Source organism: Oryctolagus cuniculus, chromosome X (genome assembly GCF_051225735.1).
Source record: "Oryctolagus cuniculus isolate XC-2025 breed Fujian yellow rabbit chromosome X, ASM5122573v1, whole genome shotgun sequence".
NCBI lineage: Eukaryota > Metazoa > Chordata > Mammalia > Lagomorpha > Leporidae > Oryctolagus > Oryctolagus cuniculus.
In genome coordinates, this window is record NC_142888.1 from 45,141,326 (window position 1) to 45,157,200 (window position 15,875).

The 15,875-nt window shown below is 44.3% G+C and overlaps 1 protein-coding gene across 1 annotated transcript in view; it reads left to right on the forward strand.

Moving 5' to 3' along the window:
- The window catches only part of ZC3H12B (zinc finger CCCH-type containing 12B), a 547,765-nt gene that overhangs the window by 514,132 nt on the left and 17,758 nt on the right, over nt 1-15,875 (forward strand). The window lies entirely within an intron of this gene.

Here is a 15,875-nt window from a genome sequence, read left to right on the forward strand (position 1 = left end):
TATTCTATCTCTCTAATCATTTGGGCCATCTTCCGCTGCTTTCCCAGTGCATTAGCAGGGAGCTGGATCAGAAGTGGAACAGCTCATATGGGGTGTGGACAAGGCAGGTGGAGGATTAACCCGCTGTACCATGGTGCCAACCCCCTCCTTCTGATTTTGTGACCAGGGTTCTCTTTATGGTGACCAATTTGCCCTGGTTTGCCGAGGATCTTCCCGGGTTTAGCACTACAAGTTCTGAATCCCAGGGAATCCCTCTGAGTCCTGGGCAAAGCGGAGCAGATTGCTGCCCTAGTTGTCTTAATCGCCCCCATTGTTTTCCTTGCCCCAACCAGATTTACTTTGGGAACTTCAAACTTGCAGACAGTGTTGGATTTATTTCTTGAGAAAACAGAATCTGAAATTTGTTTTCTGTTTCTTTGTTTTTCACCTGAGACTGACATGTTTTACCAGCATTTTGTTTTTGAATTTATAAAAATCACCTTGTGAATTTTAAAAGCTTTGACAGGCATTATCTGGTTTAATCTTCCCTCCAGCCCTGAGAAAGATGACCATCAGCCTATCTTTCAGATAAGATATCTGGACTCAGACAAATTGGCTTGCTTCCTGAAGGTCATATAGTATGTCCATAGTGCAAGGTCAAAGGTGGTCAAGCAAACCCAGGGCATCTAACACTAGGCTCAGTGTGTTTCCTGTGATACTCCCCAGTGTCTCAAAATTTCTAGAATCTGTAACTGTATTCTTTCCCATCTTTGGGACTTCTTCCTTAGGACCAAGGCCAGAATTGTCTAGTATCATCAAACAGAGTGTTGCCTGCCCATAGGGAGTCTTTGTGTATGGTAACAGGGGGAGGAATTTGGGGAGGGCTGAAGTCCTGGTGATTCTGGGAATTTGTTTGCAGAGTGTCTCGATCTGCAAGTCTCCTGGAGCCTTGAGATATCTCTCTGTCTACTGGCAATCCCCTAACCCTGACCACCACCAACTCTAGCTCATTTCTCAGGTTCTGGTTAGAGTTCTGGCCTCTTTCTAGGCTAAGCCTTTACTACTTTGTGCTAAGAGATTGTCCTGAGGATATCAGACAATGTCTACTTTGTGTAGGAACATCCCAGTAGCCTCTTGGAGATGTGTCACCAACACGTGTACCAGGGGATGTGAGTGCACTGGGGCAGGATTAAATAATGCCAGACTCTTGTAGCTCTCTAGAACATGGCACCCACAATGCATTTTCCACTGGTGGTTTTTGGGCTTGAGGGTTGGGAAAGAATATCTGGGAGGGTGTACAGGACACAAGGTTGGCTGTCAAGAGAACAGGGATGGACCCTAGCTCTGCCCCCAACTTGTGACATGTCTTTGGGCAAAGGCCCTGCATCTTTCTTGGGCTCAGTTTTCTCCTCTGTATGGTACAAGGACTGTTCCACATGATCCCCAAAGTTTCGATCAGAATCAAAATCCTATCATCATTCTCATCTCTGATTTAATCATTCTGTGACTCTGTCCCTTCAGAAATGAATATGCTTATTAGGTGTACTGATAATAACTATCATTTATTGGACACTGGACATTCAACAATCTAACCCCAGATGATCTGGATTGAAATCCAATTTGGCCACACACAAGTATGTGATCTTGAGTAAATTATTCAATTTCTCTGTGCTCAATTTCCCTTATTTGAAACATGCAAATAGGACATTAGATATTATGATGTGGACTACAATTCATCCCTCATAACATCCCTATGAGCTAGGGACTATAATTAAAATCATTTTACAAATGAAGAAATGAGCTCCAAAGTAGCTAGATCACTTTCATAGAAACACACAGCTAGTAAATGTTGGTGGTGGGTTTCAAACCCACAGGGTCTGATTCTAGAGCCTACTCTCTTAACTTCTGTGATATGCATTTGGAAGCCACTGGGAAAGGCAGTGGGTCACTGGCAGGTCCAGGAGCCCATGACAAGGTGATTGGGTCCAGGGTCAGGGAAGGAGGAAGAACTTCTGTCTGAGGGAAGGTTTCCTGAGGAATCAGTCCTGGGCCCACTTGGGACCTGGGAGAGAAGGGAGCAGGCCTAAGGAAACCTGGAGGATTCATGAGGGTTTACTCCTTGTTGATTGTAGTATAGAAGGGCCCCAGGCAAATGGTTTCTTCAGTCCCAGCAACACAGTTTGACCAAAGCTTCTTTCTTTCCTCTCTTTCCCACTTGATCCAACTAGGTTACAGAGCTGGAAGAGCCTCCCCTAGTCAAGTCCCTCAGCCTTGTGACCCAGCCTCCTGCTGGGGTTTGTACAGCTCAGCCATGCCTCAGCTCCACCTGTCTCCTTCGGATGATAATAATAATAAACTCCAAAATATATAAGCAGATGATTATCTTCATACAATAATACTGGTTTAATTTTTTAGGAAGCACTTTCTCAAACCCCCTTTTTTATCCTCATACCTACTTTGTGCAGAGAGACTTTGCTCCTATTTTATTTTTTATTTGTTTTTCCCCAGATATCTTTTATTTAAGGAATAACAACTTCATCCATTTCATAAGTACGACTTTAGGAACACAGTGATTCTTCCCTCCTACCCTTCTTCCTACCCCCCTCTCCTATTCTCATTCTTATTTTTTACTAAGATCTATTTTCAATTAACTTTATACACATAAGATTAACTCTACACTAAATAAAGAGTTCAACAAATATTATGATTAAAAAAACTGTTTCTCAATAGTAGAGACAAGGGCTATTCAAAGTCATCACATCTCAAAGTGTCAATTTCACCTCTATAGATTACCTTTTAATTGCTCTATTAGTTACCAAAGATCAGGGAGAACATATGGTATTTGTCCTTTTGGGACTGGTTTATTTCACTAAGTATGATGTTTTCCAGTTACATCCACTCTGTTGCAAACCACAGGATTTTATTTTATTTTTTTTTACTACTGTGTAGAATTCCATGGTATACACATCCCATAATTTGTTTATCCAGTCTTCAGTTGATGGACATTTGGGTTAATTCCATTTCTTAGCTATTGTGAATTGAGCTGCAATAAACATGGGGGTACAGATAACACTTTCATATGCTGATTTCATTTCCCTTGGGTAAATTCCCATGAGTGGGATGGCTGGGTCATATGGTAGGTCTATATTCAAATTCCTTAGGTATCTCCATACTGTCTTCCATAGTGGCTTTACCAGTTTACATTCCCACCAACAGTGGATTGGGGTACCTTTTTCCCTACATCCTTGCCAGCAGTTGTTTGTTGATTTCTGCATGAGAGCCATTCTAATGGGGGTGAAGTGAAACCTCATTGTGGTTTTGATTTGCATTTCCCTGATGGTTAGTGATCCTGAGCATTTTTTCATGTGTCTGTTGGCCATTTGGATTTCCTCTTTTGAAAAATGCCTGCTTAAGTCCTTTGTCCATTTCTTAACTGCGTTGTTCGTTTTGTTGTTGTTGAATTTCTTGAGCTCTTTATAGATTCTGGATATTACTCCTTTATCAGTTGCATAATTTGCAAATAATTTCTCCATTTTGTCGATTGCCTCTTCATTTTGCTGAGTGTTTCTTTTGCAGTGCAAAAGCTTCTCAATTTGATGTAATCCCATTTGTCAATTTTGGCTTTGATTGCCTGTTCCTCTGGGATCTTCCAAGAACTCTTTGCCTATGCCAATGTCTTGCAATGTTCACTAATAGTTTGATGATATTCAGTCATAGATTTAGGTCTTTGATCCATTTTGAGTGGATTTTGTGTAAGGAGTAAGGTAGGGGTCTTGTTTCATACTTCTGCATGTGAAAATCCAGTTTTCCCAGCACCATTTGTTGAAGAGACTGTCCTTGCTCCAGGGATTGATTTAGCTCCTTTGTCAAAGATAAGTTGGTTGTAGATACATGGGTTGATTTCTGGAGTTTTTATTTTGTTCCATTGGTCTATATGTCAGGTTTTGTACCATTACCAGGCTGTTTTGATTATAACTGCCTTGTAGTACGTCTTGAAATCTGGCATCATAATGCCTCCAGCTTTATTTTAGTTGTATAAGATGCTTTAGCTATTTGGGGTCTCCTGTGTTTTCATATGAATTGCAGCATCACTTTTTCTATATCTGAAGAGAATGTTCTGGGTATTTTTATTGGTATTGCATTGAATCTAAGTTGCTTTCAGTAGTATGGACATTTTGATGTATTGATTCTTCCAATACAGGAAACATGGAAGATTTTTCAATTTTTTCATGTTTTCTTCTCTTTCTTTCTTTAATGTTTTGTAATTCTCATAATAGAGATCTTTGATGTCCTTGGTTAAATTTTTTCCAAGATATTTTATCTTTTTTATAGCTATTGTGAATGGGGTTGATCTCAGAAGTACATTCTGTACCATGGTATTGTCTGTGTATACAAAGGCTATTGATTTTTGTGTGTTGATTTTATATCCTGCCACTTTGCCAAACTCTGAGTTCCAATAATCTCTTAGTGGAGTCTTTTGGATCCTCTATATATAGAATTATGTCATCTGTGGGTAGTGCTGTGGTGTAGCAGGCAAAGCTGCTGCCTAGGAGTCCAACATCCCATAGGGACACCAGTTTGAGTCCTAGTTGCTCCACTTCTGATCCAGCTCTCTAAGATGGCCCAAGTGCTTGGGTCCCTGCACCCACGTGGGAGACCTGGAAGAAGCTCCTGGATCTTGGATTTTATTTATTTATTTGACAGGTACAGTTACAGAGAGAGAGAGAGAGAGAGAGAGAGAGAGAAAGGTCTTCCTTCTGTTGGTTCACTCCCCAGATGGCCGCAATGGCCAGAGCTATGCCAATCAGAAGCCAGGAGCTTCTTCCTGATCTCCCACATGGGTGCAGGGGCCCAAGGACTTGGGCCATCCTCCACTGCCTTCCCAGGCCACAACGGAGAGCTGGACTGGAAGAGGAGCAACCAGGACTAGAAGCCGGTGCCCATATGGGATGCCGGCACTGCAAGCAGAGGATTAACCTAGTGTGCCACCATGCCAGCCTGGGATCTTGGCTTTAGACAGGCACAGCTCTGGCCATTGTGGCCAGTTGGGGAGTGAACAAGCAGATGGAAGACTCCCATCCTTCCCTCTCTGTAACTCTGCCTTTCAAACAAATAAATAAAACCTTAGAAGTAAAAAAAAGGTGACCTCTTAGGGAAAGGAATATAAAGCTGCAGAACTTGACCTCCTTCATTTGAGGTTATTGATCGTCCAAGGGTTCATAAAAACTGAATTCTCAGTTATTCCTCATACTTGTGCCCTAAATTTTCTTTTGGTGTGAGCTCTGCTGACTTCCCTGGACAGGTTTATGGGTAAGGTGAGGGAAGGTATTAAAGAGCTCTCTTGCATTTCAGGCATTGAAACCCAAGACACTGTGGCAAAAAATGTCCTACGTGAAGGACCTCAGTGGGTGAGACCCCAGTGGAAAAAGTGGTCATCAAAGAAGGAGATACTTTTCTCTGAAGGGAGAAGAGAACTTCTGCTCTGCTAATGGCCTTGTCTAAATACTGATGGAGTTTGTGGATTCAAAAGGTTTCCATAGCCTAGGCAGCTCATGTCAAGACCTCAGGTGATCACTGCTGTCATGCAAAAGAGTGTTAATTGTTAAATTAACAACAGGAGTCACTGTGCATTAACTTCCCATGCAGGACCTCTGTCCTCAAAGAGTTCTATTATAATTATGTCTAAGTGCTTGCAAAAGATGTATCATGCTTGAAGGGTGCTTCTTTAAAGTTTATTAAGTTTCTAAAAAAAAAATGAAATGAAATTAGCTTCAAGATCCAAAGACTTTGAACAGCCCTTGTCTCAACTGTTGAGGAGCAGTTTTTTGTTGCTATTTTTCGTGCAAATTGTTGAACCCTGTATTTAGTATAGAGTTGGTCTTCTGTGTATAAAGTTAATTGAAAATAGATCTGGGGCCGGTGCTATGGCGCAGCGGGTTAACACCCTGGCCTGAAGTGCTGGCATCCCATATGGGCACCGGTTCGAAATGTGGCTGCTCCACTTCTGATCCAGCTCTCTGCTGTGGCCTGGGAAAGCAGTAGAAGATGGCCCAAGTCCTCGGGCCCTTCCACCCACATGGGAGACCTGGAAGAAACTCCTGGCTCCTAGCTTGAGATAGGCACAGCTCTGGCCATTGCAGCCAATTGGGGAGTGAACCATCAGATGGAAGATTCTCTCTCTCTCTCTCTCTCTCTCTGTCTCTCTCTCTCTCTGCCTCTCCTCTCCCTGTGCAACTCTGACTTTCAAATAAATAAATAAGTAAATAAATAAATAAAAAGAAAATGAATCTTAGTGGAGAATGGGACTGGGAATGGAGGAGAGAGGAGGAGGAGGGATGGGAGAGTGGGTGGGAGGGCAAGTATGGTGGGAAGAATCACTATATTCCTAAAGTTGAACTTATGAAATGCATGAAGTCTGTATTCCTTAAATAAAAGGTTTCTTTGGGAAAAATAAATAAAAGCAAAAAATAAAAAATAAAGAGCTCTCTTGCCATCTAGTACACCAGCTGAGATTGCCATGAGCCCACAAGTGGATGTTATTCCCTTCACTAAGGCCTGTCCCCTCAGAGCCCCAAGGACCTTTTGGGCTAGCTGCTCTACTACTCTGCTTTGATCACATGACAACATGTCTCCAGGACAATTTCTCAGCACTAGCTGATCATCTTGTCTTGCCTCTCGCATTATATTTTTCTTCCAGAATAGCCACTAAGTAACTAGTTCCTTCTTCTTTTTCCCTCCACCACCCTGATCCTTCTCCATTCCTGTGGGTTGTAGGAGACTAAAGTCTAGAAAGCCTAGATTCTGACTTGCCTCTGCCCCAGGACTCAGTTTTCTTTCCTGTTTAATGGGCGCTTACCCCCAATGCAGAATGACTGAACCAGATAATTCTCTTGCTCTCTTTTTTTTATTGGAAAGGGAGAAAGAGAGAGATAAAGATCTTCCATCTGATGATTCACTCCCTAATTGCCCACAACAGCCAGGGCTGGGCCAGGATAGAACCAGGAGCCAGGAATTCCATCCTGTTATCCCACATGGGTGGCAGGGGCCCAAGCACTTGATAGGGTGATAGGGATCCAAGTACTCACCTGCTGCTCTCCAGGGTATACGTTAGGAAGCTGGAACCTGAAGCAGAGCCAGAGGTCAAAGCCAGGCACTTTGATTTGGGAAGCCAGCATCCCAAAGGGGTTTCTTAACTGCTGCACCAAATGCCTGCCTGTTCTTTACTGCGGCCTTGGTTAAACCATATAGGCCTCTGTATCTCCGGCTTAGTAGATTTCACAGTCCCATGCTAGGAGTATAATACTGGAAGCTTAAATGGTAATTCATTGTAAGAAACCCATTCAACAAACATTTATTGAAATTGATCACATGCCAAATGATACACAGGGATGAATGAGACACAATCTCTGCTCTCAGGGAACTCAAACAGTAGTAGGAAGTTACACAAACAGGGAATTTCACTGCAGTGTGATTAAATGGCGTGACCATGGGAAATCTAGGAGGCCGAGGAAGCACCAAGAAGGAGGGGAAAGCTGATTAAAAAGTTTTCTCAGAGGAAATGTCATTTGAATTAGACCTGGAAGAAAGAAGGAGCACAAGTTGGCTTAGTGGTTAAAGGAGGACAAGGGACAATCAAGGTTGAGAGAAAAGCTGGCATCAAGGTTGGGCCTGTGTCCCTGAGAAACATGAAGTGGCTGGTTCTGGCTGGAGCCTGAGGCCTGGTGGCTGGGGATGAAACTGATCAGATAATTCTAGGCTAGAGTGGTATGAATTTGGTATTCTCTAAAGGGAAAACCATTGCAAATTTTTAAACAAAAGTTGTTACATGATCAAGTATCAGTTTCCAAAAGGGAAGCTGGACTTAACAGAGAGAGGAGAAAAGAATAGATTAGGAGGTGATGGTTGGACAAGTTCAATGTCAGTAAGGACATTATCCTCCAGAGGGAGATGTTGAAAAGATTGGAAAGGAATTCAGACCGCAAAATGACCAAAGTGCTAGTTTTGTATCTCTGCTGTAGCGGAAGTACCACAAGCCTAGTAACTCAAAACAAGGAATTTATTCTCTTTGATTTCTGGAAGTCAATTCCAAAACCCAGGTGAGATGCCATGTGATAAACCAAACTGCCTGAGGCCACACAATTAGCAAGTGGCAGACTTGTACTGACCTGCGGTAGTCTGATTCCCCAAGAGGAAGCCATATCACCAGTGACCCCCAACACTGGTGGGGCAGTGTGGAAAAGACTCATGCTTCTCAGGATTAATCCCTCTGTGATCTAAGACCCCACCATCCATTCTCTAGTTCTTTTGAGGAGATAAGGCAGGGAAAAGGGGAAATCTTGACCCTTACAACAGAAGGTTGGATAGTGGAGCTATCTTTCTCCATCCTCCTACTTTCATCTGGGTCCAGATTCCGCTCTGCTGGACAGATGTACATTTCTTCTGTATTGAAAGAGTCCTGGACATGGAAACTTTACTGTCTCTCTGACACTTGTTCCAAGGTCTAATGCCAGACAAAAATTCCTCCTTTGGATTTGATCCCTCATTCCAGATGTCTATTAGTCTTGCTTACCTAATATGTAAAACAGGGATAATTGCAGTGTATAATATTTTGTAGATCTATTGTGAAGACTTAATGTCCCTTAAAACATCTCAGGTGTAGGCAGATAAATGGGGACACATTAATTCACTCAATCATTCCACAAGTATTTGTCAAGTACCCTGTAAGTGACAGGCACCCTGCTTGGCCCAGGGGACACACAGCACAGAAGACGTAGACAAATCTGAGGTAGAATGTTGTAGGGACTCTTCTGTGGTAAGCTCTACTTAAAACATTTTGTTTTAGGGGCAAGTGTTTGGGACATGCATGTTCCATATTGGAGTGCCTGGTTAGAGTCCCAGTTCTGCTTTTGACTCTAGCTTCCTGCTAGTGCATACACTGGGAGGCAATTAGATATGGCTCAAGTACTTGAATCCATAACACCCAGGTAAGAGACCCAGATTGAGTTCCTGGCTTCTGGCTTTGGTCTGGCCCATCCCTGGCTGTTGCAGCCATTTGGGGAGTAAACCAAAGGATGGAAGATCTCTCTCTTTCTCTCACACTCTCTCTCATTCTTTCTCTCTCAAATAAAAATGAAAATTAGTAAAAAATTTAAAATAATTAGTACTAACTATTTTTTAAATCTTATTTTAAGGCCGGCGCCGCGGCTCACTAGGCTAATCCTCCGCCTTGCGGCGCCGGCACACCGGGTTCTAGTCCCGGTTGGGGCGCCGGATTCTGTCCCGGTTGCCCCTCTTCCAGGCCAGCCCTCTGCTGTGGCCAGGGAGTGCAGTGGAGGATGGCCCAGGTGCTTGGGCCCTGCACCCCATGGGAGACCAGGAAAAGCACCTGGCTCCTGGCTCCTGCCATCGGATCAGCGCGGTCCGCCGGCCGCAGTGCGCTGGCCGCGGCGGCCATTGGAGAGTGAACCAACGGCAAAAGGAAGACCTTTCTCTCTGTCTCTCTCTCTCTCTCTCACTGTCCACTCTGCCTGTCAAAAAAAAATCTTATTTTAGCTTCAAGATTCACAAAAATATCCTACATTAAAATTTATCAGGAGGAGGGATCAGCGCAGTGGTGTAGCGGGTGGAGCTGCCACCTGCAGTGCCAGCATCCCATATGGACACCAGTTTGGGTCCTGGCTGCTCCACTTCCAATCCAGCTTTCTGGTATGTTCTGGAAAAGCAGTAGAAGATGGCCCAGGTACTTGGGCCCCTGAGCTCTTGTGGGAGACCAGGAAGAAGCTCCAGGCTCCTGGCTTCAGATCAACCCAGCTCCAGCCATTGTGACCATTTGGGGAATAGCCAATGGATGGAAGACTCTCTCTCTCTCTCTCTCTCTCTCTCCCTCTCTCCCTCTCTCCCTCTCTCCCTCTCTCCCTCTCTCCCTCTCTCTCCCTCTCTCTCTGTCTCTCTCTCCCTCTCTCCCTCTCTGTCTCTGCCTCTGCCTCTCTGTAACTCTGCCTTTCAAAGAATGAATAAATCTTTAAAAAATTATCAGGAAGAAAAATTTGTTTTTCAGGAAGATGCACCAGGTTTATTTAAACCCTATCTAGCCCAAGATTTGGGCTACTCTTAATTGATTAATTACTATGGGCCAGGAACATTTAAAAAAAAATTTTTAAAAATCCACTCCTGAGCCAAGACACTGTGGCAAAAAAAATACTCTACATGAAAGAGCTCTGTGAGTGAGATCCCAGTGTAAAGAAGGGGCCATCAAAGAAGGAGGTACCTTTCTTTGAAGGGAAGAGAGAACTTCCACTTTGATTATGGCCTTGTTGGAGTTTGTGGACCCAAAAGGCCTCCATAGCCTTGCAGCCCACACCAAGAGCCTCGGGTGATTCCTGACGTCATAAATAAGAGTGTCAATTGTTAAACTGACAACAGGAATCACTGTGCACTTACTTGCCATGTAGGATCTCTGTCCTTAATGAGTGTTACTATGAGAATTAACAATAAAGCTTGTCTTCAAACAGTACTTTATACTTTGTGTGTCTGTGTGGTTGCAAACTGTTGAAATCTTTACTTAGTATAGAGTTGTTCTGCTGTATATAAAGATAATTTAAAATGAATCTTAATGAAGAATGGGATGGGAGAGGGAGTAGGAGGTGGGACGAGAGTGGGGATGCAAGGGCGGGTATGGGGGGGAAGAACCACTATATTCCAAAAGCTATACCTATGAAATTTATATTTATTAAATAAAAACTTTCTAAAAAATAAAAAATTCATTCCTGACTTTGTTTTTTCAAATGTCTATTTATTCTTTTTTTTAAAAAAAGATTTATTTATTTATCTATTTATTTGAAAGGCAGAGTTACAGAGAGACAGAGAGAGAGAATGGGGGGGAGAGAAAGGGAGAGAGGGAGGAAGGGAGAGAGAGAGAGAGAGGGAGAGAGAGAGAGAGGGAGGGGGAAAGAGAGGGAGAGAGAGGGAGGGGGAAGAGAGAGAGGGAGGGGGAGAGAGAGAGGAAATCTTCCATCTACTGGTTCACTCCCCAAATGGCCACAATGGCCAGGGTTGAAGCAGGCCAAAGCCAGAAGCCTGGAATTTTTTTTTTTTTTTGACAGGCAGAGTTAGTGTGTGAGAGAGAGAGACAGAGAGAAAGATCTTCCTTCCGTTGGTTCACCCCCAAAATGGCCACTATGGCTGGCACGCTGGAGCCAGGAGCCAGGTGCTTCCTCCTGGTCTCCCATGAGGGTGCAGGGCCCAAGCACTTGGGCCATCCTCCACTGCCTTCCTGGGCCACAGCAGAGAGTTGGACTGGAAGAGGAGCAACCGGGTCAGAACTGGCACCCCAACCGGACTAGAACCCGGAGTGCCGGTGCCACAGGTAGAGGATTAGTCAAGTGAGCTGGCCAGGAGCCTGGAATTTATCTGGGTCTCCCCTGTGGGTGGTGGCATCCTAAGAATTTGAGCCATCTCCCACACATTAGCAGGAAGTTGGATTGGAAGTAGAACAGCCAGGATGAACCGGTGCTTATATGGGATGCCATTATCACAGGCAGCGGCTTAACCTACTGTGCCACAATGCTGGCCCCTATTTATTTTATAGTTATTTATTTTAAAAGGTGAGTGATAGAGACATAAAGACACACACACACACACACACACAGAGAGAGAGAGAGAGAGAGAGAGAGAGAGAGAGAGAGAATCTTCCATCTGGTGATTCATTCCCCAAATGCTTGCAACATACAGGGCTAGGTCAGATCAAAACCAGGAGCCCAGCCGGTGCAGAGGCTCAATAGGCTAATCCTCTGCCTTGCAGCGCCAGCACACCGGGTTCTAGTCCCAGTCGGGGCGCTGGATTCTGTCCCGGTTGCCCCTCTTCCAGGCCAGCTCTCTGCTGTGGCCCGGGAGTGCAGTGGAGGATGGCCCAAGTACTTGGGTCCTGCACCCCATGGGAGACCAGGATAAGTACCTGGCTCCTGCCATCGGATCAGCGCGGTGCACTGGCCGCAGCACGCTGGCCACGGCGGTCATTGGAGGGTGAACCAACGGCAAAGGAAGACCTTTCTCTCTGTCTCTCTCTCTCACTGTCCATCTGCCTGTAAACAAACAAACAAACAAAAAAAGAAAACCAGGAGCCCAGGACTCCACCTGGTCCCACATGGTGGCAGGAACTCAGTACTTGAACTACTACTTGCTGCCTCCCAAGTGCATTACCTGGAAACTGGATCAGAAACGAAGATGGAGGTGGGACTGGGTCCCAGGCACTCAGGTATGTGATGCAGGTACCCTAACTGGCATCTTAACATGCTGCAACACAACACCCTCTTCATCTTGAATGTTGAATGCATGTTAACTTATTTAAACTTCACATCACTCTTTTGCGTACTGTCAGTTCCTTTTAACAGGTGGATGAAGGGAGTAAAGACTCTGATAGGTCAAATCAGTTGCCTAAAGTCTTTCAACCAGCAAGTTGTAGAGCTAGGACTTGAACCCAAACACCATATATTTACCACTCCTTTTGCTTACCTTTAAGACTGAGGCTTAGAGCCAGCGTTGTGGTGCAGTCAGTTAAGCTGCTGACTGTGACAGCAGCACCCCATAAGGGCACCAGTTGAGTCCCAGATTTTCTGCTTCCAATCCAGCTTCCTGCTAATGTGCCTGAGAAAGCAGTGGAGGATGGCCCAAATGCTTGGTCCCCTGCCATCCATGTGGGAGATCTGGATTAAGCTCCAAGCAACTGGCACAGCCCCAGCTGTTACAGTCATTTGGAGAGTGAACCATTGGAAAGAAGATCTCTCTCTCTGTAACTCTGCCTTTCAAATAAATAAAATATAATTTAAAAAAAGACTGAGGTTCCATAAGACCTAGTTTAATTAGTTTAATGGAAATGTGACTAGGAAACTCTGATGTCTTTCCTGAGGGTGAAATGCGTGGAAGAGGAAATGGACAGTATCCAAGGGGATGCTTCAGTCTCATGCTCAAGTACAAGCTTGATGAGCCTGTGTGGTACTTATCTATGTGTCCATGGCAGGGTGAGATGAAAGGGATAGGGAGAGTGTATGGTTCTGGCATTCTAGAAAAAGATAGAGGGAAACATAAAGCTTTAGTTTAGCACTTGATGGGGACTTTTCTTTTGTTAAAAAATTATTGATTTTTATTTGTAAGGTACACACACACACACAGAGAGAGAGAGAGAGAGAGAGAGATCTTCCATCAGCTACTTCACTTCCCAAATGCCTGCAACAATCTGTGCTGGGCTAGGCCAAAGTCAGTAGCAAGAACACAAGAGCCACCTACGTGGTTGGCAGAGATCCAACTACTGGAGCTATGGTCTACTACCTTCCGAGCTGTGTATTAACAGAAGGCTGGAATCTACAGCAAAGAAGGGCTCAAACCCAGGCACTCTGATATGGGATGAGTGCATCCCAAGTGGTGCCTTAACTGCTGGGCCAAATTCTTGCACTTGATGGAGACTTTTCATTCAAGACTGAGGTGGAAAGACCCAATTAATTATCAGATTCCCTACATGGTAGAAGATGAGTGGTAGGATAAGAGTGAAGGATACCAATAATAAATGTACAGGATAAATGTAAAGATATATTTGTATCATCAGTGGTAAAGTATGTAAGAGTGCTGAATATGTAAGCAGGTTATATATATTTATATGAGTACTATTTTAATTTTAAAATTTTACTTATTTGAGAGGAAGAGAGAGAGAAAGAGAGAAGAGAGAGAGAGAGAGAGAGAGAGAGAAAGTACCCATGTGCTACTTACTCTCCAAATGAGTAGCAGCTGGGACTGAGCCAGGCCAAAGCCCAGAATGGGAAGCTGGGAACTCTCCAGGTCTCCCATGTGAGTGGCAGGAACCCAGTCACTTGAGCCATCACTGCTGCCTCCCAGGGTCTGCATTAGCAGGAGCTGGAGTCAGGAGCTGAAGCTGATTATTAAACTCAGGTACTCTGATGTGAGACATGGGTATCTTAACTGGCATCTTAGATGCGAGGCCAAATGACTGCCCTTATGTGAGTATTAAAACATGTGTATAAATATTGTCTCTACAGTGTGTGAATGGATACATTCCTATACATATACTGTATGTTGAGTGAGGTCACATAATATATGGGTTAATGGCTGTCACAAGTCCTTTGTTGATTCATAGGGGTTAAAAAGAAAGGAATAAAAAAGTATTAGGTGTGTACATATGTGTGTGTGCTACTTTATATAAATAACCAAGCTTTATAACTTTATAGAACTTTACCTGTTACAAAGGCCCTCAATATCCATTATCTTATAACGTCCTAATGAAATATGTAGAGCAAATTTATTGTTTCCATTTTCTAGATAAGGGAAGAGAAGCTAAAGAAACTTATCATTATTTTCCCAAGGTCATACTGTAAGTGACAAAGCAGGGCCTGAGAAACAAGTTTATAGATTTCTATCCCATGTTCTCTCTTTTGCTTCTCTGCTAGAAGCACTGGAGTGATTCTGTCGACATGTGGATATGTATCTGATGACACTATACTGGGAACTCTTGGAAAACAAATTATGAAAGGCTTGATTTCCAAAATTCTTTTTTTTAAGGGTGCAATGACTTTTTGTTTTTTAAAGATTTCATTTATTTATTTGAGAGGCAGAGTTACAGACAATGAGAAGGAGAGACAAAGAGAAAGGTCTTCTTTCCATTGGTTTACTCTCCAGGTGGCCACAATAGCCAGAACTCTGCCGATCTGAAGCCAGGAGCCAGGAGCTTCCTCTTGGTCTCCCATGCAGGTGCAGGGGCCAAGAACTTGGGCCATCTTCTACTGCTTTCCCAGGCCACAGCAGAGAGCAGGATTGGAAGAGGAGCAGCTGGAACTAGAACTGGCGCCCATATGGGATGCTAGCACTGCAGGCCGAGAATTAACCCACTGTGCCACAGCACCATCCCCCAGAATTCCATTTTTAAGATTTATTTTTATTTCTTTGAAAGGCAGAGTTGCAGGAAGAGAGAGAGAATCTTCCATCCACTGGTTCATTCCCCGAATGGCTGCAATGGCCAGGGCTGGGCTGATCTGAAGCCAGGAGCCAGGAGCTTCTTCGTTTCCCATGTAGGTGGCATGGGTTCAAGCATTTGGGCCATCTTCCACTGCTTTCCCAGACACAATAGTAGGGAACTGCATCAGAAGTGGAGCACCCGGGACTCAAACTGGCACCCGTATGAGATGCTGGCACAGCAGGCATCAGCTTTATCTGCTATGCCACAATGCCAGCCCCTCCGGAACTTTTTCTTAAAATATTTATTTATTTATTTGTTTGAAGACCAGAGTCACAGAGAGGGAGGAAGGGCGAGAGAGAGAGAGAAAGAGATGGTCTGGCGCTGTGGTGTAGTAGGCTAAGACTTTGCCTGTGGTGCTGGCTTCCTACATGGGCATCAGTTCCTGTCCTGGCTGCTCCTCTTCTGATCCATCTCTTTGCCTGTGGCCTGTTCAAGTAGTGGAAGACGGCCCAAGTCCTTGGGCCCCTGCACCCATGTGGGAGACACAGAAGAATCTCCTGGCTCTTGGCTTCTGATGAGCTCAGCTCTGGCCGTTGCGGCCATCTGGGGAGTGAAAGAGCAGATGGAAAACCTCTCTCTCTCTCTCTCTCTCTCTCTCTCTAACTCTGCCCCTCAAATAAATAAATAAATAAATAAATCTTTAAAAAGGAGAGAGAGAGAGAAAGATCCATCTTGCGTCTGTTGGTTTACTCCCCAAATGGCCACAATGGCCAGGGCAGGAATAAACCACAGTCAGAAGGGTGGCAGGGGCCCCAGCTCTTAGACCATCTTTCACTGTCTTTCCAGATGCATAAACAGGAAGCTTGATTGGAAGCTGAATAGCCAGCATGAGAACCAGCACTCCCATATGCAATGTGGGCATCCCAAGCAAGAGCTT